Raw genomic sequence first — 27,215 nt, 5'->3', positions numbered from 1 at the left:
AGGGTAAGCAGATTAAAGAAAAGTCTGATTCAAAGGTAAATAAAGGAAGGGATGAACTCAGAGCAAGACCCCTCTCAGCTAAACTTACATTTGTGAAAAGTAATTAAGGAAACGTGAAAAGGAATTAAAGAAAAGCTTAGGACTCCTTGTAGTGGCACATTCCATTAATCCCAGCACTCAGAATACAGAGGCTATCAGATGTCTAAGTTTGAGGACAGCCTGATCTAGAGTGAGTTCCAGGATAGCCAAGCATAGGCAGTAATGGAAACCATAGAAAACAAAAGCTGATGAAGATGCAATTGAAAGACAAGGTCATGCTGCAGCCCAGCAAGCAGCAGAACTGCTTCAAGCACATGGTTTTGGATTTAAAGTCAAGGATACTAAAAAAGGGTTAAGGAATCACCGTTCATGGCTAACAAAAGCTGCTAAGGCATTTTTCAGTGGTGTCACTGTATGGAGGCCTAGAGATGCCCTTGTATGAAGTTGTAAAGGTGAGGCCTGGATTGCCTTGGAGACCTCAAAGTGTTGGAGATACCAAAGCCATGGGATACCTGCCAAGAAGAGATAATAACAGGGATTGAAATTGGAACCAGCCCAAAAGAGAGAAGCATGTTGCAGTAAAAAAAAAAAGAATCAAAACTAAACGGAGTTAGAGATATGAAGAGCACTTTGACATTAGACATAGAGATGCACAATTTGAAGTTTGCTCAGCTGATTTTCATTCTTGCTTTGATTCAGTATTTCCTCATTATGATCCCTTTCCTCCCCTTTAGAATGATAATATATATCCTGTGATGTGTTGATAAATCATTCATGATCTAATAAAGCCACTGGAGATCAAAATGCAAAGCCAGCCACACTTATTAGCTATAGAAACTGGGCAGTAATGGCACATACCTTTAATCCCAAGACTCAGGAGGCAGAGACAGATGGATCTCTGTGAGTTCAAGGCCACCCTAGGCTACATGAGATTGAATCAGTCTAAAAGAGTAATAGAACTCATTCCTTTAAACCCAGCACAAGAGAGGTATATAAGGAAGAAGCAAAGGATCTCATGTGAGATTTAGTTTACAGCCACAAGGAAGGCAGGATCTCAATTTCAGCATTGGTAGAGGTAAGAGCTACTGGCTGACTGCTTTGTTTCTTTGATCTTCAGCTTGAACCTCAATATCTGTCTCTGAGTTTCTATTATTTTTGCTACTTGGTGTCATTATGTGTTGGAAGCATGTGATCTGATTTTTCATTTTGATTTTATAGTGGTTATAGTTAAGAGATTGCCATGAGTCTTGGAAGAGATTTTGCACTCTGAAAGAAGTCATAGAATATGGGGACTTTTGAAGTGAGACTAAATGCATTTCTACATTATGATATAGCTACAAGTTGATGAGAGCCAGAGAGTAGAATGTGGGAGTTTGAGTAAAAATGACTCCCATAAGCCAAGGAGAATGGCACTATTAGGAAGTGTTGCCTTGTTGGAGGTAGTGTGGCCTTTTTGGAGGAAGTATGCCACTTAGGGTGAGTTTTGGGTTTTCAGAAGCTCAAGCCATTCCTGGTAGCTTATGGTCTCTTTCTGCTGCCTGAAGATCCAGATGAGATCTCTCAACTACTTCTCCAGTACCATGTCTGCCTGCATACCACCATGCTTCCTGACAACATAATAATGGACTACATTTCTGAAGTGTAAACCAGCTCCAATTAAATGCTTTCATTTTTTAAGAGTTGTCATTGTCTTGGTGTCTCTTCAGAGCAACAGAAATCCTAACTAAGACACACAGTAACAGAAAACAAACTAGGACACCATAGAAGACTGGCTAAGCCAACTCAGGAATAGCCATGTTCTTAAATATGTATAAAAATAAAGAAATATGAGACAAAAAGGTACATAAGTATGTAAACATATAAAAAATCCAGATATATCCTACACTGTTAAACAACACATCAAAAAATGTCTCTGTGTATACACAGGTGAATTTCTATTTATTTCTAAAATTTATATTTCATAAGTGTTAAATCACTGAGATTGTTTTTCATCAGGAAATGAACATCAATGAATGTCATTCTCCTGTGTTTCTCTGAGAAGTGACTTGGGGGAACGATGGCAGGAAATGTGACAGAACTTTTTGCCACTTTTCATATTTTCTTGTGAACTCCCAGACATGAGTTCTTAGTTTTATAAATCCCAACACTGTGATTTATAAAAATTTCTTAGAGTATTTGTAAAATATTTTCATGTAACAGTATTTTGATCATAGTCTAGTATCAGGAAATTAATGCTTTCAGTTTGTTAATCTCCTACCATGTTCAAAGCATCGTTCATGAATTTAAAATGAATAGTGTAGAAATATATATCTAATAATTTCCATGTATAGTAAGTTGAAATGAGTTACTTGAAAGAGAAATCTTTCATCATATGCTAACATTTAAATAGAGAAATTAAATAGTGTGTGTACTTTCTGGCACAAGTGTGTTCCCAGATTTTTTAAAGCACACAGCACACGTTTTCTTATGAAAACTTACAGTTACTTTGAAAATCTTAGAAAGACTCATAAGTCTGGACCAAAACTATATTTTAAAAATATAAACAAAGTTCTTCCAAATTTATCTCTGGAACTTTATGCTTTAGTGGAGTTAGTTCTACTTTGTACAGCCCAGCCTGTTGCGGATGGAGACCCAGTGAAGTGTTGTGTTAAGGTTTGTTTGAACATCTGAAAGCAAAGACCTGTTAGAGGAGGAAGTAGATGAAAGAGGAAGAGGAAGAGAGGTGGGAGGTTGTTTTTAAGAATGTCAAAGAACCATTTCATATACATTGTAAATGTTTATTTGAAATTGAAAGTGGCATAGAGAGGAAGTTATAAAGAATTCATGGGGAAACTCTGACTAGACCTGAGCTTCCTTTTCTGTGAATTTGCCTTCCTTTCCTTCCTTTTCTTTTTTTGCCTTTCTTTTTCTTTTTCCCCATACAGTTGCATTTTTATGACTAAAAACAATATTGTTTAGAAATTACTGAGTTCTTAATACATAGTTTGTTTTGGGTAAAATGATGATAACCTATTCAGTATTTGTTATTTGAGGGATAGGTCATTGATATCAACCAAGGGAGAATAGCATTAAGTTTTGATTTTGTGTGCACATATGTTCTTTTGGGTGCTCCTATGTGCATGAAACAGGTATGTTTGGTGTCTTATTGTATTCCATTCTACTTTATGTTTGTGAGATATGGTGTGTCTCTGAACAGGGATCTTTCCATTTCGGCTATACTGACAGGCCTAGAAGCCTTACTGAAGTCATTTCTGCCTTTTCCTAATGTTAGGGTTACAAAGTTCACTACCACCTCAAATGTTATTTCCTCATCCTTCCTTCTCTCTCTCTCTCTCTCTCTCTCTCTCTCTCTCTCTCTCTCTCTCTCTCTCTCTCTCTCTGTGTATGTGTGTGTGTGTGTGTCTTTCTCTCTCTGAGGTAGGGTTCCTCTGTGTAGCCTTGTCTGGCCTGGAGCCTCTATGTAGACCAGGTTGGCCTTGTACTCACAGAGGTTCTCCTGCCTTTGTCCCCCAATGCTGGTTGTAAAGGTGTGCTCCACTGTGCCTGGCCTAACACCAAATACCTTAAGTGGATTCTGGGCATCCAAACACTGGACCTTATGCCTATATAGCAAACACTTTAACTGTTGTTTCCTCAGACTCCTGATAACAAGCTTAAAAGAATGCTGCTGTGTCTGGTTCCATCAATTACTGGATGAGGGCCCTATGATGATAGTTGGTATATTCACCAAACTGATCACAGGGGTAGGCCAGTTCAGGACTCCTCTCTACTATTGTTAGGAGTCTTATCTGGGGTCCTCCTTGTGGATTCTTGGGAGTTACCCAAGCTCCAGGTTTCTCCATGAGTCCATAGAGGCTCTCTCTATTAAGATATCTCTTTCATTGCTTTTCCATTTTATCCCTCCCTACCTCGGCCATCCGTTCCCTCCTGTTCTCATTCTCCCCCTTACCACCCCCATCATCCCAAGTTTGCCCCATAGTCAAAGAGAGGGAGAAGGGGATACATGAGCTGAACCAAGCAGGTGGAAACCCATGAAGTATAGACCTGTGGTGGTATCTTTCTTGCATAAATAATGTCTGTCTAGGGGATCAGAGAATGGAGCCTGCCACTAGCTAACCATAGATGTCTGGAGGTCTGTACAGACAGGTAGGAAATGGCACAGATGGTCAGAAATTGCCACATGCTAACCATAGAGATCGGAGGTCTATATAGACAGGCAGGAAGTGACATAGTTGGGCAGAAAGAGGATAAAGCAGGGATAAACACAAAAATCACTCTCTTTTCTGCAGAGAAGCTTAAGATGTAAGGTGTGCTATGGCTTGTTCCTTCCCTCGGATATCTCAACATTTCCCCCTGTATCTGACTCCAGCCTTTTGTTATCTAGATCAATTAGGAACTCGTTTTACGTAGACCAACAACTGTGGAGACCCCAGGGGACTGAGCTAGGCCCTCTGTTTTGGAAGACAGTTGTGAAGCTTGGACTATCTGAGGGGGCCCCTGGCAGTAGCACCATGATAAAAACCTGGTACATGAGCTAGCTTGTTGTAGCCCATTTCTTAGGATGGGATGCCATGCTCAGTGGCAGTAGGATCACAATATATGTGGCCCTATTGCTATATGAGCTAGCTTGTTGGAGCACACTTCACATGGTGGGATGCCATACTCAGTCTTAATGTATGGGAGAGGGGTCAGGCTCTGCCTCAACCTACTCACATGAGCCCTTACCTGTGAGAAGTGAACTGGGAGTGGGCTAGGGAGAAATGAGGAGGGGGGAGGAGGTAAGGGGGGTAGGAGGGAGGATTATGGTTGGAATGGAAAATGAAATTAAAATATCAAAACGAAGAATGAGGTTGTAATAAACAACAATCAAAATCCATTTTATTCATGTATGAAATTATCAAAGGACATAATGTGAAAATTTAAGATAAAACTGACCTTTTCTCTAGGGAACACAAACAGAAGACAATTCAAGTATATTCTGGAAATAAAACAACATAGTCATTCTCAATAAAACCTAGAATTGAAAAATGAAAATGATGAATTTTAGCAGAAATTTCAGTTAAAGCAGTTGATTCCGTAGTTTTGTTTATATGAACTCTTAATCTTATATTGGTCAAATTCTGGTGAATAAATAAATAATTTTGCCTACTGTTTGAATAGTGTGCTAAATACTACTGTTCTAAATGGGCACTGGGACTTTGGAATAGTTCCTCTAAATAGAAATTTTAACATACTGGTACAAGAACTTGATCTAGATCTCTAATTTTTATCATTCTATGAAATTGTACAGGTATGGGCTTTTCTTTTTCAACATTTTTTAAATTTAAAAAATTTTAAATTTAAAACAAACTTTTTTCTTTATTTTATTTTTATTTTTGGAGATGACTCCAATCAAATAAGGAATCATTTCAGTGAGAAATCACAGTCTCTTGTATACAAAGTGAACACAGAGCTTGTCATGGGCTCCAGAACATTATAGCATATATCCGCAAGTTAATTAGGAAAGTGTTGAATGTATTCCTCTAAGAAAACTGTAACTTGCAATGCTTAAAATATGTACTGTGCTTCCAATATAACCTCAACTAACTCTGAAAGCAAGCCTTCCAACAGTGACTATTATTTTTTGTAGATATGATAGATATAAAGGAAATGACAATAGAAGCTATGTCAACAATACCATCTTTAAGAATCTGAGAAACAATATATGGCAGCTCCTACCTTTAATCTCAGCATCCAGGTGTCTGTGGCAGGAGGATTGCGATTTATATCCAGGCAGCCTGGGTAATACCATCTTTACGACCCGTATCAACATCAAGGATATTTCTGTGACATTGGTTTAACTTATTAGCATTAGACTATCCACTGTTTTCTAATACCATCAATATGAATATTAGTATACTTGTATGATAAAACATCAAACTATCAGATTAAAAGAGGAACCCTTCTCAAAATAAGACATGAAAGAAGTGAATATTGTCTCAAGTATACTGACATACAGCTGCAATATGTAATACAACCTAATACGCTGTGAGAAGATCGCAGAATGGGACAGCATAACGAAAGAAACAGAAGCAGGATACAGCACTGCCCAGAAGAGGTGTGTGGTAAAATATTGTTCATGATCTAACAAGGCCACAGGATCAAAATGCAAAGCTAGCCACCATCCTAAAAGCTGGGCAGTGGTGGCACACACTTTAATCTCAGGACTTAGGAGACAGTGGCAGATGGATCTATATGAGTTCAAGACCACCCTGGGCTACACAAGAGTGAATTAGTCTAAAAGAGTAGCAGAGATCACTACTTTAATCCCAGCAGGAAGACATACATAAGGAAGAAGCAAAAGGTTTCATGTAAAATTCAGTTTCCACTCGCAGGGAAGACAGGATCTCCATTTCAGTCTTGGTAGAGGTAAGAGCTACTGACTGGTTGATTTGCTTCTTTGATCTTCAGCTTGAAGCCCAATATCTGTCTCTGGTTTTTATTATCCATGTTACAGGGTAAGTTAGATTTTATGCTACCGAGGAGTACTTAATGCTGCTATTAAGCTGGGTTTTTCCCCAAAATATATATATATATATATATATATATATATATATATAAAGAGATACAGTTGAAGAAAACTTAGCAAATGATATTTAATGGCCAGAAGTAAAGCACCATAAGATATATCCAGGAACTGGGCAGTGATGGTGCACACCTTTAATCCCAACACTCAGGAGGCAGAGGCAGACAGATCTCTGTGAGTTCGAGGCCAGCCTAGTCTACAGAGTGAATTCCAGGACTACACAGAGAAATCCTGTCTTGAAAAACTTGAAAAATCAAAACAACAACAAAATATATATCCAAGAAACTGGAAAATCAGTTTTGTTGGGGGAAATGCATATTTAGGAGCTAAAGCTGGTGAGAAAAACAGAAAGAAATGCCAGTGTATGGAAGGCCATCTCCTAAAATAAGAATATTGTTTTGCCCTGAAAAGCATAGAAAGTCTTTAAAGTGTTTTAGAAAAATAGGCATAAATTTCAGTCAAAATACTTAGATGACCTGGAAATCTTATTATAGTCAAATACTAATGGTATATAAATAATTTCTCATATTAGTGATACAGTTTTGTAAATAGTCTAAATGGGCTTTGTGGCTTGGAAAACACAAATACATGAACATTTTGAGGAACATACTATGACAGGAGTATCATACAAAACTATGATTAGTAGCAGTAAATGAATGCCAAGATACTGAAATAATCTATATTCAAACTGAAAGAAAAGCTTGGGAGAAAAGAATAACAGATTTATGTAGACCACACACCAAGATTTAATTAAAGGGCCGGGCATTGGTGGCGCACGCCTTTAAACCCAGCACTCGGGAGGCAGAGCCAGGCGGATCTCTGTGAGTTCGAGGCCAGCCTGGTCTACAAAGTGAGTTCCAGGACAGCCTCCAAAGCTACAGAGAAACCCTGTCTCGAAAAACCAAAAAAAAAGATTTAATTAAAGAATTAATTGTTGAGGGATATCTGAGGTCATTATGAGTTTCTCTATAGAGATGCCAGGTGTGAATGTCATTGCTTGGCATGAATTAAAGTCACACTACTTTTTTCTGCAATACTACCATTGACATGTTTAGTATCATAAATCTATTTTCCTCAGCAAGAAAGCTATTCCATTACAGCTAAACAAATAATTTGACTGTTTTTCTTGTTCTCACTTTCAGAAATATTCTATTTTATCAGTATAAAAAACTTTCTGGAAATGAAATTTAGTGTACTATGAAGGCATATGCACTCTCTGGTTTACTGAAGTACTGTTCATTGTAGTAATGTCTAGAGAAACAATTACACCTAGTGAAATATCAAATATTTTCTCATATATTCATTTGATTTTATGGAATTATTTTGCCTTACAGTATGTCATTCTAATTATATTGATTTGCCTACAGTATGAAAGCTTAGCTCATTTGCTTAGGAGATACTCTTCATAAGAGAGAAAGTTCATTTCCTATATTCTTTTTGGGGGCACAAGTTTTGTAATATAATTTGGCTACATTTTCATCCAGCTATATTTTTTGTTACACAGCATCCATTTAAAAACCTTCAAATTTGCAACTAAGTTGTTGATCCGTGGTCTTATCATTAGAAATGATTTTGTCTTGGTCACTTTCTTTTCTCTTTACCTTTTTATATTGTTCAATAAAAGGCATGAACAAGAATTCTTTTTTACCCGAGGGTAAGGACTACATGTAAAATACAGTATAGTAACCACACCATCATAGATTTCTCAAAGTTTTCCACACAGTCCATTTTCTTCTGAAGACTTATGTAGGAGACACAAACAAATATTTGCCTTCTTGAAGGCTCTATTTTTTCTTTCTGGCCTCACTATTACAGAAATTTACTCTATATTTTAATCAATACTCATGATAAAAAACAATATGTTCAATTCCACTATAAACCAATGGTCTTCACATACAAAGCAATTATCCCAAGCAAACCAAACAAAAGAAATGTATAATGGAACTGGGCAGCATTGGGAAGGAGTGGACTGGAAGACTTCACAGACAAAGTAATGAAGTCATCATTAGGCCTGGCAAACGATCAGGAGTCACACAACTGCCTTTTGTTCCTCTTCTCCGGCTCACATCCCTAACTTCTAATGTCAGTAGTTCGGTATTTTGCCTGGGAGAGACTGACCATAATTTCACAACTCCTGGGGTAGTATGTACCCATAATTAAAGCACTAGGAAAGCAGAGGCAGGTAGAAGACAAGTTAAAATCTCCCTTGGTCCAGCAATGAAATGATGTCTTTACAAATAACAAAATAATCGAAACAAAACAATCATGAAATAAACCAGTTCCATAGAAACAGGCATTACACATTCCTTCACATGTGGAATCTAGGTCAGGGAGAAGTGACATGAAAGCAAACAAGAGGTGACTTTGGCTATAGAAGGAACAAAAGGAGAGGGAAGGGGAGGGTAAGAGTGCAATAGAGAGGTGAATGTAACCATCGCATATGACAGATTAGTAAGGAAGCATCATGATGAAATCTGTCACTTTGCACATCTAATTGGCATTAATATGCAAACAAAAGATAATACATGATCAAAAGAGAAGCATCTAACTCAAACCTGAGACTTGAAACTCATAGAAACAATGATAAAGACCAATAAGCCGTCTCAGAGTAGCACCTACAATTCAAATCTACCAAAAGGACATGCATTTCTCACACTGTGATCTGATAACCTACTGCGTTCACGGTTATTAGAACGTTACGTTCAGAAAAGAATAGAAAAAACTCTTAAGTCTTACTTCTTGCCTACAACAGATTTTATTTGGAGTTTACAACTTAGACAATGGCATCTTTCTTCTAAAAACTAAAATGTAAATGTTTGGGTGGTATTATTCATTAGCTCATTTCAAAATGAGCTTGAACTCATATTTATAGCACCATGCAAATATAAATATCATGGAGCAAGAATAAACACTGTGCCTCTGAGGATTTCATTTCAAAAATCTGTGGGAACCTTTAGAAGTGGGCAATAGAAATATCACCCTGCTTGTTCCAATTTATGATCTGTTTCTTGAGGAGTGGGCAGACCAGAAAATTTGTACATTTCTTGAGAAGTCAGCTTCATCTGAGAACAGGAAAAGGTGCAAAATTGAAAATCAAGTCTCAAAATGATGTGGTTAACAGTGAAATGTGAATTAGTGTAATTTAGGTTATTTATTCCCCTCTTCATAGAGTTTCAGAAACACCCACCCAAAAATATTGCAGAGTTTCTCCAAAAATAAAGTTTATCTCTGATCAATGGCAACAAAAATTGATTACTGTGACTACAAAATGATATATAGAATAAAATGCCAATGGTCATGTTGTGCAGTTACCAACTATGCAGTCAGTAGGCATTGAATAAGTTAGGTTTTAGAATGTTGGCTTTTGTGTCAAACTTAAACAGAAGTGTGTGCCTTGAGAGGTCAAGGTTGACATTAGCAAAGAAACTCTATACTATAGCTTAACAAACAGTTAAGTCTAAAAGAAGGCAAACATATCTTGGGTACACATCACTGAATTCTATGGAATTAAATAGTCTTACAAAGAATATGACTTTTCATTTTCATTGTAGTAGAAATAAACAAATGATAACTCTTTATGAGACTTAGTAATGGGGCACAGCTATAACTTTGAAATTAAATATACTAACAAACTCATATATGGGCTATTGTAATTTTATTTGCCATACAAAGGAATGTGTTTTATTAAGACATTTACACACACACACACACACACACACATATATATATATATCATATGTTTTGCTCACATTTACTCTCCATTTCTCTTCCATGTTCATCCTCCATCATCCTCCTATTCTAACCTCACTCCAATGGTCCTCCTTCTGCTTTCATTTCATATATTTTCAACTTATAAGAGAAAACATGTGTGCCTTTATCTCCCTACTGTGATTTCTTCTCATGTGTCTACATCTGATAGGCATAATTTACTCATATCGACCTCCTTAGCACTTTAACAGATTTACCTGAAATGAATTATTCATGCTCTATGTCTGTGTTTTTATCACTTTATTATGAATGGCTGTTTTCAAAATAAAATTTTACATTAGGTAAATTTCTGAAGTATTCATACTTTTATTAAAACTGTTTATATTTTTCATGTTTACAATACTAGTGAGATGATTTTATACAATAAAACCCAGGGACAGTTTTTTAAACTATTTAGTGTAGATATCATAATTAAAGAGTCAATACAAGAAAGTGCCAGAGAAATGTTATAGAGTAAAACAAGAAAGTTGTTAGTCAGTGCAGTTTTATTCCCCTACAACGACTTCCTAGTTTTGAGAAGTGATTTACTTTCATTTAGCTTGAATACCTGGGGTAAAAAATATACATATTTAGCTGCAAGGGCAAAGAATACAATGAAAGATCAAGTGATGAAAGCTATATTTTCCCTGATAGCCTCTTTGCCAATTTATCAAAGAATGTTTGAAATAACCACCACTTACAAATTCTTCTTTCTAGATGAGAGTACCTAGGCCACCCTGTGTGACTCTTGGCTTGCATGACTCTCTAGCTTCTGTTTGAAGCATGAGAAAGTCAGTGTTGGACGGGACAACTTCACAGTCCACGTTGCTGTATCTTTTCCAGTGGGCACTACGCAAAGAGATCCTAGGTCACCTACTCTCTACAGAAATCTTTCTCAAATGTTGTGATGCACAGCTTCAGCTGCTATGGTGCCACTACCCATTTGTCTCCTCCCTCCCTGCCTCTCCATCCTGCTCAACAATGAAAAAGGACCTCTTCACAGTTTCCTTCCTGAGCTTCCATACCCACCGGCTACACAGACACCACACTAGCACACAGACATACACACATTCAGAGACACACATATATACACATGAACCCACCCACATAAACACATACACACGTTCTTTTCCCACACACAAACACATACACACATACACACATGCACCCACCAATACCCACATGAACACACATACAAACATACACATGCATGCAAAACACTCATCATACATTTGCACACATGTGCATACAAGCACACAAATACAAACACATGTGCATACAAACACAAAAGGAAATGTGGGACAGTGTAAGTAAATATACAAAGTAGACCTACTGTCTACATGCTGGAAACATAGTCTCCTAGATAAGAAATACTCAGCCAAATTGGAAAGAATCAAGAGAAAGACACAGTGATATTTTGGAATTAATAAAATATATTAAAAGTGGACGCTTTTCAAAGTATTATAAACGTCATTATAACCTGAAATTATAAATCAGCTCAAGCACATTTATGTAATTTTCAATAATTTGATTAGTTATTGAGAAGTGCAGCACTGGACTGCTGTGCTTTCTTTTAGTTTGATTCGTTGTCACTGATAGAAGTGATAAAACTATAGAAATGGTCTCTTAATTCATCAGCCAGTGAAGGGATACCCATATTCCTTGCTTACTCAGGAACCAGTGTGCGGTGGGGTGAAGGTATGGCAGCCAGTGCTTTCAAGATGTTCGAAGACAGGCCTTAGGGATCGTTTCAGATCTTTATCGTATGACAGATATTTTCATCTCCTGCACTTCATTCTCATTTGCTCTTGGGGAGCAGAGTCAACTCAGCAAATCAACCAACTCCTAAAAGGTAGAGCTTTTATCAGATAGTGAGGACAACCCTAACAAACTCTACTGCCTGAGCGTAAGACTAGATGTCATCATTACACTAGGTTTGGTGAGTGGAGCTTAGCGGGAGCAGTGGCTTCCCAGGTAAGACAAAATAAGTGCGCCTCTGTAGAGATTGTATACATGATTTACTCTAGGACAATGTGTGCAATAACTGCTGGGGATTTAATGCTTAACTGCATTCAGTTTGGGCACAATTTTCTTTCTGTGTTTGGCTGACAGTCGTGACAACTATGAGTAGCATTCCAAGGGCCCCCGCACTAATCGCACCTTTAATTTATTAATCATGAACAGAACAGACCTTAACGGAAAACCTTTCATTTCAAAAGGCAAAAGGAAAGCTGCCTCACACGTGACTGCTGTAATATTTTGCCATTACTCAAGTATTCTTGTTAAAATAGTGTCTTTGAGGAAGTTCAGGTCTTGTGTAGATGAAAGCAAGATAGTGAGGTTATACTAATTCAGGCTGGAATTGGAAAACTAAGGCAAGTTGGCCACATGTAACAGCAAAAAGTTCCTCTCAGGGACATTTGCTTCTATTCAGAGCCTCCACCAACACAATATTTGAAGTTGTATAAACTTAGGACCTGTTGACCTCTGACTGACTGCCTCCCAGGGAAAGGTCAGAATGTGACTTACAAGTGATTAAACATCAATCTTTGATGACTCTCGTCCCTCTGGACTTAGTTAGGGAGAACCCTGTGATAAGGCCCAAGCTGATAGTGTTATATGTTGTGAGGAGTTGTTTGATGTTCCTCCACATCCTGTGTAACACACGTGCAGGTAGCAGAAATGTGGAAATGAGCAGTGAGGAGGAAAAACAACATCACTTCTCAGTCACTTAAATGTATTTTTATAGTACAGCCAAGAATCTAGAGTTGCCTCAAATGAAATAAAATCACCCCGGGTACAGTGGGACTTGGAAGGCATTGTGTGACTATGTCATTAGATAACCAAATAATTTTTTGTCACTTTTTGAATCCTTTATCGAAAAAAGGAAAGCCTGAATTTTGACACAGAGAAGGGGGTGTCTTCTAAACACCAAAAGATTCTCTCAGATGCCTTTCCAAGATGTTTTGGGTGGCTTTTTGCCCCTCACTCCCTGGCAGCCCATTCTCCCATCAGTGTGTGCAGAAGGTCAATAAACTCTGCACAGCAGAGATGTGAGTGCCTCTGTGAGAAAAGCTGCTGTTGTTGCGGTAAATGCAGTGTCCACAAATTCATTAGGAATGCATTTGTTCCTGGAAGTGCTGGCTATTCCAGTAACTGGCTGCCGCCAATGTTTTTAACCATATTCTCCACATTTGTGTAGATGTTTCATGTCAGAAAACCAGTTTTCTCTTCTTACCGCCTGCATCAGTTTGTAGTTTGTTGCTTGATCAGATCATTTTACCTTTCCTCCATTGCAAAAGAGCAGCCTGGGCTGATGTAGTTGTGTTTGGAGCCATTTTGCTATATCTTACAATGAAAGGGGGCTCTGTGGATGAAGGAAACTTTAATGAACACATTCAGAGTTAAATAAAATAAAAACAACACCAGAGAGAGAGCTTAAATATTGTAGTATTTCTGAAATGATTTTTACTACACAGCATTGAAATAATACATTGTGATGTCACTAAAACATGAAGAGGAATTTTTCCTAAGCATTATTTTTCTATTCAAGAAAGGAAGAAACATATCCATCCTTTTAAAACAATACCTTTGCAAGCTCATCTTTCTAAATGTCCATGATAGTAGTACTATCTGGAAATTACAAAGATAAATTATACAAAGAAAAAGAAAGCTGTATGCTGACATAGCCCAGAATTTACAAGCATATACATCACATGAAAAGTGTTCATGTTCGTTTCTTATCTACACAGTTGAGAGGCAAAAACAGTAAACAAAAATGCAATCACGATGTTTTCTGCATAAGACAACACTGGTCTGGCTTTCTTAAAGTAATGTCACTTTAAGAGGGTGACAATGCTGGACTTCCTGTGATATCAGTAGCTGACACAACATGGTCTCAGCTTGCTTGTAACCGGTATGTTAAAGCTTGGGAGAATGCAAGGCCCTTCTATCACGAATGGAACACATCTGTCCAGGAAATACACTTCACTGTGCCAAAATGCTTTTAGTGTATCTGCCCCTTGAGTGCCCTATCAAGCTACAATTCCCTGTCAGCAAGTACCTTGTAATTCCTTTCCTTTTATGTTGATGAAAGTCTTGATCTATTATGCCAATATTGCATACTTTCCACAGTCTCTCAGAAACTATTATTCAGTAATGTGCATAGGAGATCATACTCTGTTACTTAGACAACCAGCCTCAGCTAGGAGCATCCTTTCAGGGAAATATAAGCTGCATCACAGTGTGTCTCAAGCTACATTCTGTGAGAGGAAAACCCAAAACAAGAAGATTGACAGACAGTACTATATTTACTGGGAGAGCAGAGCAGTGAGTCTAGCGCGGATGTGACCACCTTCAAGATTATATCCAGTGTTAATGAGATGGGATGAGTCAGACAGAATGGGAAGTCCCCCTCGGTTCTACTTATGGTTGAGGTAAGTACACAGCCTGAGAATAAAACCTAGGTGTCTCCATCCTCATTCTTGAGAAAAATCACACATGCCCAGGTGGTCTGTTACTTAGACATTCTGAAGTGTGTCACCGTCTCTGTGAAGAGAATATCAAACTTTTAAGGTCAGAACTTTTCAGTTAATCACAATTAGAAAAATATAACAAGAAGGGCCCTAGTTTAGCGCTACACTGATTTTTACTCAGACCACAAAGTTGGATAGAATGAACTAGATTCAGGAATTTGTCCTACAGTAAGTGATTTCTCAGATAATTTCTACATGAATCTAAACATCACTAGATTCCATTCAGGTTTTCTTGAGCACTGAGCATGCACTAACCACCATTTTGGGTGTGAATGTTGAATTAGAAATAATAATAGCTAACAAATGAGATACAACTTAATTTGTGCTAGGACGCATTCTGAGTGCTTTTAAAAACTGTGGTGACACATGGCTGCAGTTTCAGTACTTAGGAAATATAGGAACAAGAGTTCAGAGCAAGACTGTGTGATGTAGCAAGTCTGTGGCCAATCTGTGCTTCAGGAGATCATGTCTTAGAAAAAGAAAAGAGAGAAAAAAAGCTAACTTGTTTGACCTTTACAGTAACTTGGAGGAAAGGAGTATTGTTATACCAATTTTACAAGTGAGAAAACTGCCTCCAAGAGGTTGAACAATTGCTTCAGCTTATGGAGCAATAGATAGCAGACTAGTGGTCAAAACCATGTATCTTGGCTCCAGTCCCTTGCACTACACTTGGGATTACACACTCCATGGTCAGTATATGTAAAGTGAAATGCTTACATAATCACTGAGGTAAAAACCGACTGATGACAAAACCAAGATGATAAGGCTCCATGTCTGAATCGCTGCTGAGCCCCTGAAACATGGCCATGTTTCCTATGTTTCCTAGTTCTTACAGCTCAGGCTGTACTGGATAAAGCCCATTCCTCTATACACAGCTCCTCCTTTGTTTAACTGGTATATTATTTGTTCTTAAACAGATCAGTAAAACTGAAAGTAAAGCCTCACAATGCAAACACCCTCAACTGACACCTCAGATCATTTCATTTGTGGAACACACAGCTTTGAAGGTGGGAATAACATTTTATGAGCAATTTTTCTTTTCGGATAAAATGACACCCTGAAGAAAGTTGTTTTACAGTAAAACCCCTCAACAGTTGCAAAAGTTTCCAGCCATGGTCCTCTGAGGGTGCTCTCAATGAATAATACAGGACTTGCTATATAGACCTTTTAGCCTCCATACCCCAGGTACCTTGAGAGGATGGTTATAAATCCCACAGTATAGACAGAATTCAGATTTCCATATTCATATGATTGTTTAATATTTATTGACAAGGACTATTTGTTAGAGGCCCAAGTCGGCCAAACATTTGAAGTAGTTTCCCACAACAGAAACTCCAACTTATAAAAATAACTGCAAATGGTGTGTAAACAATGCTCTTAAGTAATCAGAACACCATCTGAGGAGATGCTGGAGTTGCTGCAGTGTTTTAGACAAAGAGCATAGAAAAGTTTCTCATACAATTCATTATGAGACAAAGTCGTAGGTGGAGGAATACTTCATACTCTTCTCCAGGTAGATTCAGGAGACAGAAAAGCACTTCTTTGAAAACTTGTCACTGCAGGGATGACTTAATTATTCAGCTGGGCTGTGAGTTGTGTTCTCAAGCCTTCTCGCGCTTTGCTTTTAAAAACCGATATTGAATTATAGCGGGAGGCAATTTTTAAATAGAAAAAAAAATAGAGCTGAGAAATCAAGTCATGGCCTCTATTATATAGAAAGACATGGTCCATTGCTTTCTTAATGTAATTATAATTATTTCATGTACTATGAATATTTATTTGCTTGACACTCAGTTATGGAATTTGTACTACACAGTGCAGCTACTATACTCAAAATTCTAATCTAAGTACTGCATAGCAAAGCTATAACTAAAGCTCTCAAGGAATTCCCACCTTAGGAAGGAAATCACAATTCACAAAAGAGTAACTCATCCAATAGATGAACGATAATTAGCAGCATTAATTTGAACTGTGTATATGAAGAGTTCTAAAGAGGGAATCACTCCCTTTCTTTTTCTTTATCCGTCTCTTTCCTTTTATTGAGACACAATTGTTTGCGAACAGAAGGCATGTAAGATGAACATTAGGTTACGGGTAAAGGCTGGAGACCTAGAAGTAAGTGTCTGAAAAGAAAAAAACTAGGCCTGGTTATGCACATAGGGAAAAGTCAACCTTAAGGTTAACACTAAACATGACATTGTGGTACAACTATGGAGTGAATAATCTCAAAGAAGTGTAACATGCCTTGCAAACTGAAGTGATAAATGTGAGTCAAAAATGAGAATGAGGAGCTAACAATATATCATTAATCAGATTTAAAAATTCTTTCAAAAAGGATGTTTCTGTCATTACGACTGCCAATTACACAAGTACATCAGTTTGCACAGTGAGGCAGGAGAAACACTAGGAAAGGAAAAGTCTAGTTGCTGAGTGTACACACCAGTGTTCCCTCAAGTGTGAGATGGAGCCACATTTGTTGCAATGGTAAGTGGAATGGGATGTAAGGTTTGGAAGAACACTGTTGATGGGCCTGTCATCTCATTAGATTTAGGATCTAGGTTAGAAACTGCAGTTTGAAACTTTTAATTTTCAGTGACTCAAAGGAATTTCCCAAAAAGGGATGATTGGTGGAAACACAAACAAGGAAAAGCTTAATGTTAAACATCAGGCACTTCTGTGTTAAGGGAGCTCCTGAGTACTCCTCCCGTCTGCCTCCTAATACACAGCGTCTTCGTAAAAGCATGTTTGTAGCCTGCAATCAGGAAAGCAGATGCATGGTGTATGGCAGGGCTATTACTAAAAATATTTTCCAGAGTTTTGGTTACAGATGAAAGTGCTACTCTGGTAAATATGAGCTTTCAAGTTGAAGGTGCTACTATTCTTGCTTGGATGTGTTCTTCTATTTGAGAGTGACACTTCCTGTGGTGTGAGTGTCCCACTGATAACGTTAGCACATCCTCAAGGCCCTCTCACAGATTAGAGGACAGAAAGTTAATGTCAAGGCAGACTGGGTGCATGGTCCTGAGAGATGAGGTCAGAGAAAGTGCAGCATTTTGTTGTGCTTTGCTCCAACAGCCTCAGCAAACCCAGTACTAACATGACTCTTCTGGTGCCGATGCTTCTGAGTGATTGACAGCTACACAGCTCAGAACGGTACGCTGATTGCCACTGATGTTTTAGAAAGTACTTTCCAGAGGAGAACAATTCCATTTTAGTCACGTTATTTACAAATGTATTTAATCCAAGGTGAAATAACCTTTACTTTAGAAACACAGAATTCATTAATTCAATAGACAGTGGTTTAACTGTGCATCATGCTCTGACTGTTTGTTCCTTACCTATTTTAATTTTAGTATTCACAGTACTGGGCACTGGAATGTAGGCCTTGTGTGTACTAGGCAAGTACTCCACCTCTGACCTACCTTTCCATCCCTAATTTTAATGGACACGAAATGTTTCGTATATATGATGTACAGTATCACATTTTGACGTAAGTATGCATCGTAAGATGGCTGAGTCAGACTATTTAACTTAGAAATAACTCGAACATATGTTTGTATTGTGGGATAATCTTTTTATGCATTGTGAAGATGTGTCACTGTAGTTGGTTTAATAATAAGATAAATGGCCAAGAGCTTTGCCGGAGAAGATAGGCAGAATATCTGGAGAGAGACGACTCTGGGAAGAAGAAAGGTAGAGACACCATTGAAACCCCAAAGAAGTCAGACACACAGTACAGAGATGGAGGTAACTGAGCTATGTGGCAAAACTTAGATTAATAAAAACAGATAATAGGTAATTTAAATTATAAGAGCTAGTTCGGAAAGAGCCTAAGCTAAGGCCAAGCTTTCATAATTAATATTAAGTCTCCATGTCGTTATTGGAGAGTTGGTAGTTCCCCAAAGGAAAGTCTGACTGCATTTAAAAAAGCTTGCTACAAGCACATATAGCTCAACTCAGAGAAATTTTCACATATATACTGTTACCAACTATAATCACCACAACAATGACATGTAATAGTATCCCTTAAACTTTTTTTCTCAAGTCTAGCTGAAGTTTTGCATACCAAATTGTCACCATTTTCCCACATTTCAAGTCTTTGATAATGGGACATTCACCATTTTATGAAAATAGTAATTTATATAAACATGAAAAAAACTAGAAGAAATTATGTTAAGTGAAACAGTCATAGCAGACAAATGTTACATGATCTTACCATGTAAACTATACAAAGTTAAAAATATTTTTGTTTTTCATGCATGTGCTACTTTTCTATGTATATTCAAGTGTGTGGGGAAACAAGCATGTGTATATACACATGTATGTGTATGAATGTATTTATTGATCATTTTCCACTATATTTATTCAGGTAGTTTTTAGCTAGCCAGATTTGCTCATGAATCATCTGTTTCTGTTTTAGACAGCCACTAAACTTAATTTATCAGCTTCTACATAGGTGCTGGAGATTTGAACTCATTTCCTCACATCTGTGAGGGAAGTATTTTATCTACAGATCTGTCTCCCCAGGCTCAGAATACTTGGCAGCTACAAAAATGGCTATTCACAAAGTTATGAATCAAAAGGCAAGTACTTTTTTCTATACATGTAGACCCTGGAGTTTTGGCGCCTGAATATTGTATTTTATCTTTTTAAATTATGTAATAAAATATTTTTTAATTAATGAGTTGGACTCAAAGTAATTATACAGTATTACTTTTCTTCTTCATTTTACAAAGAATAATAGATGAAACTGTTGAGTGGTTTTAGGCTGTTTAGAAAGCCGTTGCTTTGTTAATAAACTATGACAGATCTGCAGCTGTACTCCTTGATCATAGCATAGGCATATCTTATATTTCCAATCACTTTCAGGTACAAAGCTCATATTGTTGTGATGATGATGATGATACTAAAAGATACACATATACATATACACAAGTAATGTTATTTAAATTTACAGCTTCTAATAAATAAAAATGATTTCCTACCGAAGTTAACAATCTTTTCTTCACTGCCAATGAAATAAATTTCTTGTAAAGATAATGGACCTTAAATTTCGGGGGCCAAACCTAACCAGGACCCCTTACCCTATTATAGTATTTGTGAATTCTGTCTTACATTTTGCACAACATTCTCCAAATTACAAAAGGATCATGGAAGTTAGAGAAATGTGTCCCAATAATTTGGCTGAACTAGTGACTAATGTTGGAAGAAGTGAAGGGCTAGCCTACACAATGACTTGTCTTCTTACCTGTTCTTCCTCAATCCTCACTTCTCTATAGTTAGGGCAGAAGAAGGAGGCCAAGCAGGAAGGAGCAATTGTTTTTCCTGTTAAAAGATCTTATCACTCTAGACTGCAGAACTTACTCTCAAACATTTGATTGCTGGGCTCACACCTGGGATAAAGTTCTCCAAAACAAGCAATGTTATTTCTAAATGGCTTCAGATGACTACATAAAAATCATCCCACTCTTGATTAATAAGCCTCCACTTTGCAACATAACCTTTATAAAGATGTACATATACAGTGAATCATCTAACTGCTTAAAAGGGGTTTACTGAAGATTTTCTTTGCACCAAGTACTATGCTAGATAATGTTCTCACTTCATTCCTCAACAACGTAGATGACTGTTTTTGATTAACACATACAAAAAACAAATTGCACCTCATCTGTTAGTTGTAGTTGCAAAGAATATAAAAAGGTAAGCATGTATATGTATATATATATATGTACACATATATATATATATATTGCTTGTGCATATTGTGTTAGGAAATTTGAAAGATGCAGTGAGTACGTAATTTTCACCCAATGTTTCTGGTAATTTCAGTGAAGATATTAATCTTAAGTTTATGTCTTGTCAAATAATGTGTCCAGAAATATAATGGATACCATATTCAATAAATTAGAGATCAATCTTTAAACATTTGTAACTCAACTCACATAAGTGTGTCAAGTTTTATTGATGCTGTTTACAGCTGTATGGCACATAGAAGTCACTGCTCATAAATATTTCCTCATAGAATTAGTCAATGAGTGAATGAGTGAGTAAGTGAGCCAATTCTATCTTCACCAACCCAATCATCATCCTTGGAAACTACTGATGAATTGGTAAAGTATGCAGACAAGATTTTATTGTAAAACCCGCTAAGGACACTAATTTATTACTGCTATATATAAAAGTGTCTGATAACTGGACAAACAGTTGCTCAGTCTGGTTCAGCCTCTGTCTTCTGTTCTGACTCTAGAAGAGTGAGGAGTGGGAAAAAAGGAGGAAGAAGAGTCTTTATGTCGATTAAAATATAGACAGACATTAACCACATATTTCACCTAATTCTTTGTTTCCTATGAGATGTGTGACTATAATGTAGCCACTATGTTTATCTTATCTTCAAAAGAATTAATAATATTCTTGGAAAAGAGCGTATTTTCTACTGTGTTCTAAAGAATCAGTCCCTTTTCCCTTGAAAGAACCTAACAGTAATTTAGTTCTTTGTTTTTTTTTAATTTTCTTTCTGTGTATTCTGTCTCAAATGAATTGACAATAGTTTTATCAAAAGTTTAAAAGTTGAGAAAACAGGATCTTTCCTGAAAATTACCTCTAGACTTAAACTTGACTTTTAATTCCTTTTAGAAATAAATTATCAATTATCACACTTATGTGAGTTGAGCTATGAAACTTTAAAAATTGATATCTAATAAAATCAATTATCTATTTTTAGTACATGACCAAATGAAGCAAATAATTTTACTTATTTTGTTATAAGACAGAAACAGATTTGGTGATAGTGAAATTGTCAAAACTAATTCATATCATGGATGCTTTAATCCTTACTCCTTTATTTTTTAATGCAATCATCACCATATTTTTCATGGATTTAAAATTATACACCTGCTACCAGATATGTAATATTAATGCCATGATACTTTAAATTTTAAGTGAATTTATAATTTCTTTTAATAAGTAAGCAGAAAAAAAAGAAAATATGTAAGTTTCTTTGCTGACATGCTGTTTGCCCTTTGATAAGTTTTAGATGTAAAGTCTCTAACCTTTTAGTAGTCTCCTTTTGTGCTCATGCATTCATGAATTTTCATCACAGCGATTCTCCTCACAGTTATTCTACAGCAGTCAATTTCTAGAACTGGTGAATTAATGGTAGGAAACTCTAGAATCTTCTCTCACTAAGGTCTGCCAAGCTTTACCACTATACAAATATTTAGTTTAGATGCCCTATTCTAGCCATTTGAGTAGACTGCATTGTCCTTAATCTCACACGATTATGGGATAGTGGTTATTTTCTTTAAATTATTGTTATTATCCAGAAGTGAAAATTGTCACTATTTTTACATGTTTGTTTCACAGGGGCCATATTCAAGCTATTAGCTATTCAATTCAATTGTAAAATTAAACCCCCACTGAACATGCAAAGTGAAAGTTTAGAATTTATTTTAATATTTTAACATCAATTAAACTGATAAATATACTAATTCTGAACTTTACTTACTGTTTGCTAACCTAGAAGAAGAAGGGGAACCCAAGAGGGTATTAGGAAAGACAAGTGTGACTAAGTTTATGATCCTCAGTAAATTTATTTGTGTTAGAAGCTCAAGAAATCAATAAAGTAACAATAACACTTTAATTCTTCCTCAATGTACAAGGATAACATAAAATGATTTATTAGTAAAGCACTTGTGGTTATGTTTCTAGAGATCCTTCCATGAACACAGGAGATTGCCAGCACTTGTGCATCTGAAGATTTCTGCATCCTACCAGAAACACCAAGGTGGCTTTCCAATGGCATGAGCAGGATTTTCTACAATATAACAAGCATAGCTTTGAAACCAAGAAAGTTTGCTTTGCCCTTCAAAAAAAAGTGATTTATAGGAGGAGGAGGAGCATATTTTACCCAGAAAGGATAGGAAACCTTGCCTGAGGCAGTACTGTGACATTGCCAGGGTAAGATGATTGTGAAATATTGAGTGCATGTTTTTGTGGTGATGTCTGAAAGAACTGGCTACTGCAGTGCTGTCTTACTATCATGCATGTCTATTTCCGGATCCACTTCCTTACAATCACTAATGAAAACAAGGCAGGGAGCAGAGAGGTGATTTCTACTTTAATTCGTTTATATCCTTTGACAGATGGTTTCTGGTGAAAGTTTCTAAATAATTCTTTCCTACTTTCATTTTAAAAATGTAATTGTTTCCTGATTAAATGAATAAGGTATTTTAAGTGACTTAACCATTTATAAGTTACCTGTTTGTTGCTCTAACCTTGAGCATCCATTACAAACAGTAACTCCTAAATTGCGTTTTGCAAATAATCAGCTGACTAAATCACAGTAACTAAGGGAAATCAGGACAAGTCTAATAGTAGGCAAGCTCTAAATAGGACTTTACATAAAAATAGAAAATGTGACTCAGAATACAGTACTAGTTCTTCTTAGAAATGTGTTCCCAATCATCAGAGTCAGCGTGGGCTAGGACACTGGGAAGTGTGGGCTAACGGGTTAAGTGGGAAGAAAGAAAAGGATTTTTACCCCCAGACTATTTTTTGGACTATTATTTCACATCATTCCATGTTTATAGGATGTACAGAAAACTCTGCCTACTTGTTTCTTAGTTTCCTTAATAGCAAGTTTTCAGTAAGCCTTCAATTAGTGGTAGAATTGCCTTCTTTTCTACTGACATTTTAAGTTTACAAAGCATAACTTAGGAAAACAAGTGTTTGGCTTTAGTTATTTATTAACTGACTCATCACCATATTTAACAAAAAAGCACCAATGATTTCTGCTGTGATACACCATTCACCAAAGAGAGAAAAGACAGAATCTCTGGCCATGGAAAGGACATGACAGAAACGCTTTCATGATATTTATAACCCACCTACTTGCAAGACCATTTGAGAAGCTCCATATGGACTCCAGTTTCCCACTAGCCCACGGGATTGAAGTTTCTTAGCTGACTTAAATTAAGAATTTGGGGTAAGTACAAAACTTTGTAGATACTTATTTTCATAATTCTAGATAGTTTGCTTCCACATACTCTTTCCGTAATAGTTTTATTTGACACATTTGTCAAATTCAATGGATTTTTAGAAAACTTACAATAAGGAGGCATATAATGGGAAAAAATAAGACAACATTATAAAAATCCCTGAGATGCATTAAGAAGAGAAAGGCACCACACCTGGTTAAGGGAGGGGGGCAGGGACTCGTCTGTAATTTTAATTATCTTAGTGGACTGAAACTCTTTCCTCTCACTTCTCAGCCTTCAACCAATGGCAGGTGGTAGGAGTCCAGTTCCACAGTAAGTTCCTGTAAACAAAACTACTTATTTATAGACAGCTTCTCAGTACCGTTTCCATGAGCTCAGTCAGAATGCAACTAGGGTCACTCATCAACTGCAAAGAAAAAATAAAGGCATAAAACCCTATCTTTGAATTATCACAATTACAAGTGAATACAGATAATTTGATAGGGTGTGACTTGGTGAATGTCAGGATTATGAATGATAACTGGCTTAAAAGAACACAAAAACAAGCCCCTTAACCTCCTGTTTTCAGAACAAAAAGAAAACAGCACTGACATCATGGAAATCGGACAGCAGACCTAAGCAAAATACAATGTGCCTACTTCTCTTTTCTGGTCTTTCTGTTTTCTATAGAACAGCCATGGGAACCAGCATTGGTGGGAGAAGAAATCTCAGCACACATATATATTACAAAGTGACAAATTAAATCATGCAAATATTCAGTTCCTCACAAATTCACATTATATGAAAGACGTATATCTCTATAGATACTACAAATATATATTCAATTGCTTTATATCCACCATATCAACATACATATATAGTTCATGTTGTTTACATATTTGCTTAACATATATTACCCTTAACACACGTTAAATTGTAATCTCCATGAGAAAAGAAACCTCATTATTATTCCCAATATTGCAGTATTTGACAGATAATAGATGTTTCTTAAATGATGTTGATGAAAAGAAAAGATGAACAGTTGGAAAAATGTCCAATTTGTGCTGAGGTCAGAATACACTGATGGGAATTATCAAAATGATTCTCACACAGTGATACAGGCATGGAAGCCCAGCACTCACTCAGGCAGCATACAGGAGGGTTGCCAAACATTTGAGTCTAGATCTGTAAGTTGTAGATAAGAATAGGTATTTTAGAAGTTTGAGTGGAGCAGCAGTGGGCTATTATCACCCATCTCATTTTTTTTTCTCCTAACATAGGTACTTTTCATAAAAAGATTTTTCCTTTAAAAAATGGAGGGGAGATTTTGGATCATTAAATTAATACTTTATAAACACAGTAATTTGATGGTGCTTAATAATGTAGAAATCTGACAGAGCTGACTGACAGTGTAAAACCCTAAGTTTTAAATAGTTTTGTCGCATTACTTTGTTTTTATTTTAAAACACCTACTCTTTAATCTATAGTCCTGCTGCTAAATCCAGAGGAAAATAAAATCAAGTTAAAACCATAATCACAGAACAGCTTCGCCCTTATGATGCAGGTGTCTGCTCTTCGTTTGACTTCCCAGATTCAACCCCTCCCACATCTTGACTCGCCTGCTCTTGCGCTCACCAGCTGGAGGCTCTGGAGGGAGATTAGAACCAAGTACAGCAAAGACATCGGGGTTGTTTGTCCACACCTGCCCTTTTTATACCTCCACTCCGATGGTAGTTCTGACCCCCTTTAGGCCAGGTCACTAATTCCTTCTGCACAGTTTCTGTCCTGACTTGATCTGGCTACACTTTTCTTCAGCTCCAGCAGCTCCCAGGATCCCCTGCCACTAGCCTCTGAGCCCTGGTTGCTGCCTATTTATCCACTCAGCTCCCATGATTATCTCAATAACCCCTTGTCTCTCTAAATTTGAACTGTGTGTTCTACCGTTACTGAGTGTCATGACTGTACAACATTTGAATCTGGTAAAAGAGCAAGAAATGACATACAGAAAGTAGAAGATCTGCTCAAACATTGCAAGTGTGACTCTGTCCTGTTTGTCAGGTTTCCAAACTATCATATGAAGGCGTTTGACAAAACAAACAAAATCAGTAACTACCCTGTTGTTGCAGAAGATAGACAAATTAGAACTAGAGAGTCTATTTAAAGAGACATGCTAATGGTGGCAGAGAAAGAGCTTCCGAGCTTGTAAAAGAAGGCTCAGAACTCCCCATTCTGTACCTGCCTGGAAGCCACTCCATGAGTAGGTCATTTAAGGCATTTTATCAAAGCCAAAGAAAATCCCCAAAAATAGCCCTGAAAAAGTTCAAAGGGCAGCATTTATCCATGCTCATTTGTGCTTATTTTCTACAGGAAACTGGCATGTGTTGCTGTCGGAGGCCTACAGCAGAATCAACGACTAGGAGCAATACATTTCACCCAGCTGTGTGTTGGTGTCCACCTGTATGCAAGTGAGGATAGCTGCCAAGCACCTTGATAACCATAACAACTCTTCACTCTAAAAAGTGTTGTTTAGAGAAACCTGAAGGGAAAACAAAATGACATGAATGTAAAATTTTTCACAAGATTAAATAAATAAAGAACATTACAGTATGTTTTGAACACATTCTTGAAAGGAAATCATAAAGAGAAAGGTTCCACAGAACTTTTTTGAAAACATTGACCAGTTATTTACAATCATTAACAACCATGTCATTACATGGTTGTTAAAGAAAATGGTATGCTTCTTTAAAAAATGAAGAGGAATGCCTTGTGATGAGTTCTTAAAGAAATCTTGTTTTGACAGAAACATGCAATAATCCTCTCTATTACTTTATGTGCCTTAAAGGAATACCCATCAAAGCAAATAACTACTGAGAGCAAAGACTATCGTTCAGTGTGCATGGAATTAGATAATTAAGTATTATGATCTCAGATATGTAAGAGGTTCACCTATAGTAAATATGCAGAGTATACCATCAAGTCACAAAGGAAGTCACTAGATTATTTAGCTTGCATTTACAGAATTGGTATCAAAAGGCCAAAATAAACTCACTAGACATCTTGCTACAAGTTTGTGTTTGTCAAGAAAAAATCAAGTAAAGAGTGCCCCCATTGCTTCTGCTGTGGTACATGTAAAAGATGGCTGTGGTTAATGTACGAGCAATGACAACTTTGTCTCGAAGTCTACCCACACCAAAGAGAAATTATGGTGTCAGAGGTGAGCTGGCTTTTTCTGCCTTTGTATGGGAGCACAGCCAAGACCACATGACAATATGACAGTTATCGTCAAATTCAAGTCACATTGACTGTCTAAGATACTCAGAGGTATGAGCAATAAGAAGAGAAGATGCCCTGCAT

The 27,215-nt window shown here is 36.9% G+C and overlaps 1 long non-coding RNA gene across 1 annotated transcript; it reads left to right on the top strand.

Moving 5' to 3' along the window:
* Positions 1-23,517: 23,517 nt before the first annotated feature.
* On the top strand, positions 23,518-26,468 carry LOC121133103. The gene is made up of 2 exons (XR_005869834.1): positions 23,518-23,869; positions 26,229-26,468. It is a non-coding gene; the product is annotated as an uncharacterized LOC121133103 (long non-coding RNA).
* Positions 26,469-27,215: the final 747 nt, after the last annotated feature.

This window comes from Mesocricetus auratus, unplaced genomic scaffold (assembly GCF_017639785.1).
Source record: "Mesocricetus auratus isolate SY011 unplaced genomic scaffold, BCM_Maur_2.0 Super-Scaffold_100020, whole genome shotgun sequence".
NCBI lineage: Eukaryota > Metazoa > Chordata > Mammalia > Rodentia > Cricetidae > Mesocricetus > Mesocricetus auratus.
The sequence above is the reverse complement of the archived record's forward strand: the minus strand, read 5'-3'. Positions and strand labels throughout refer to the sequence as shown.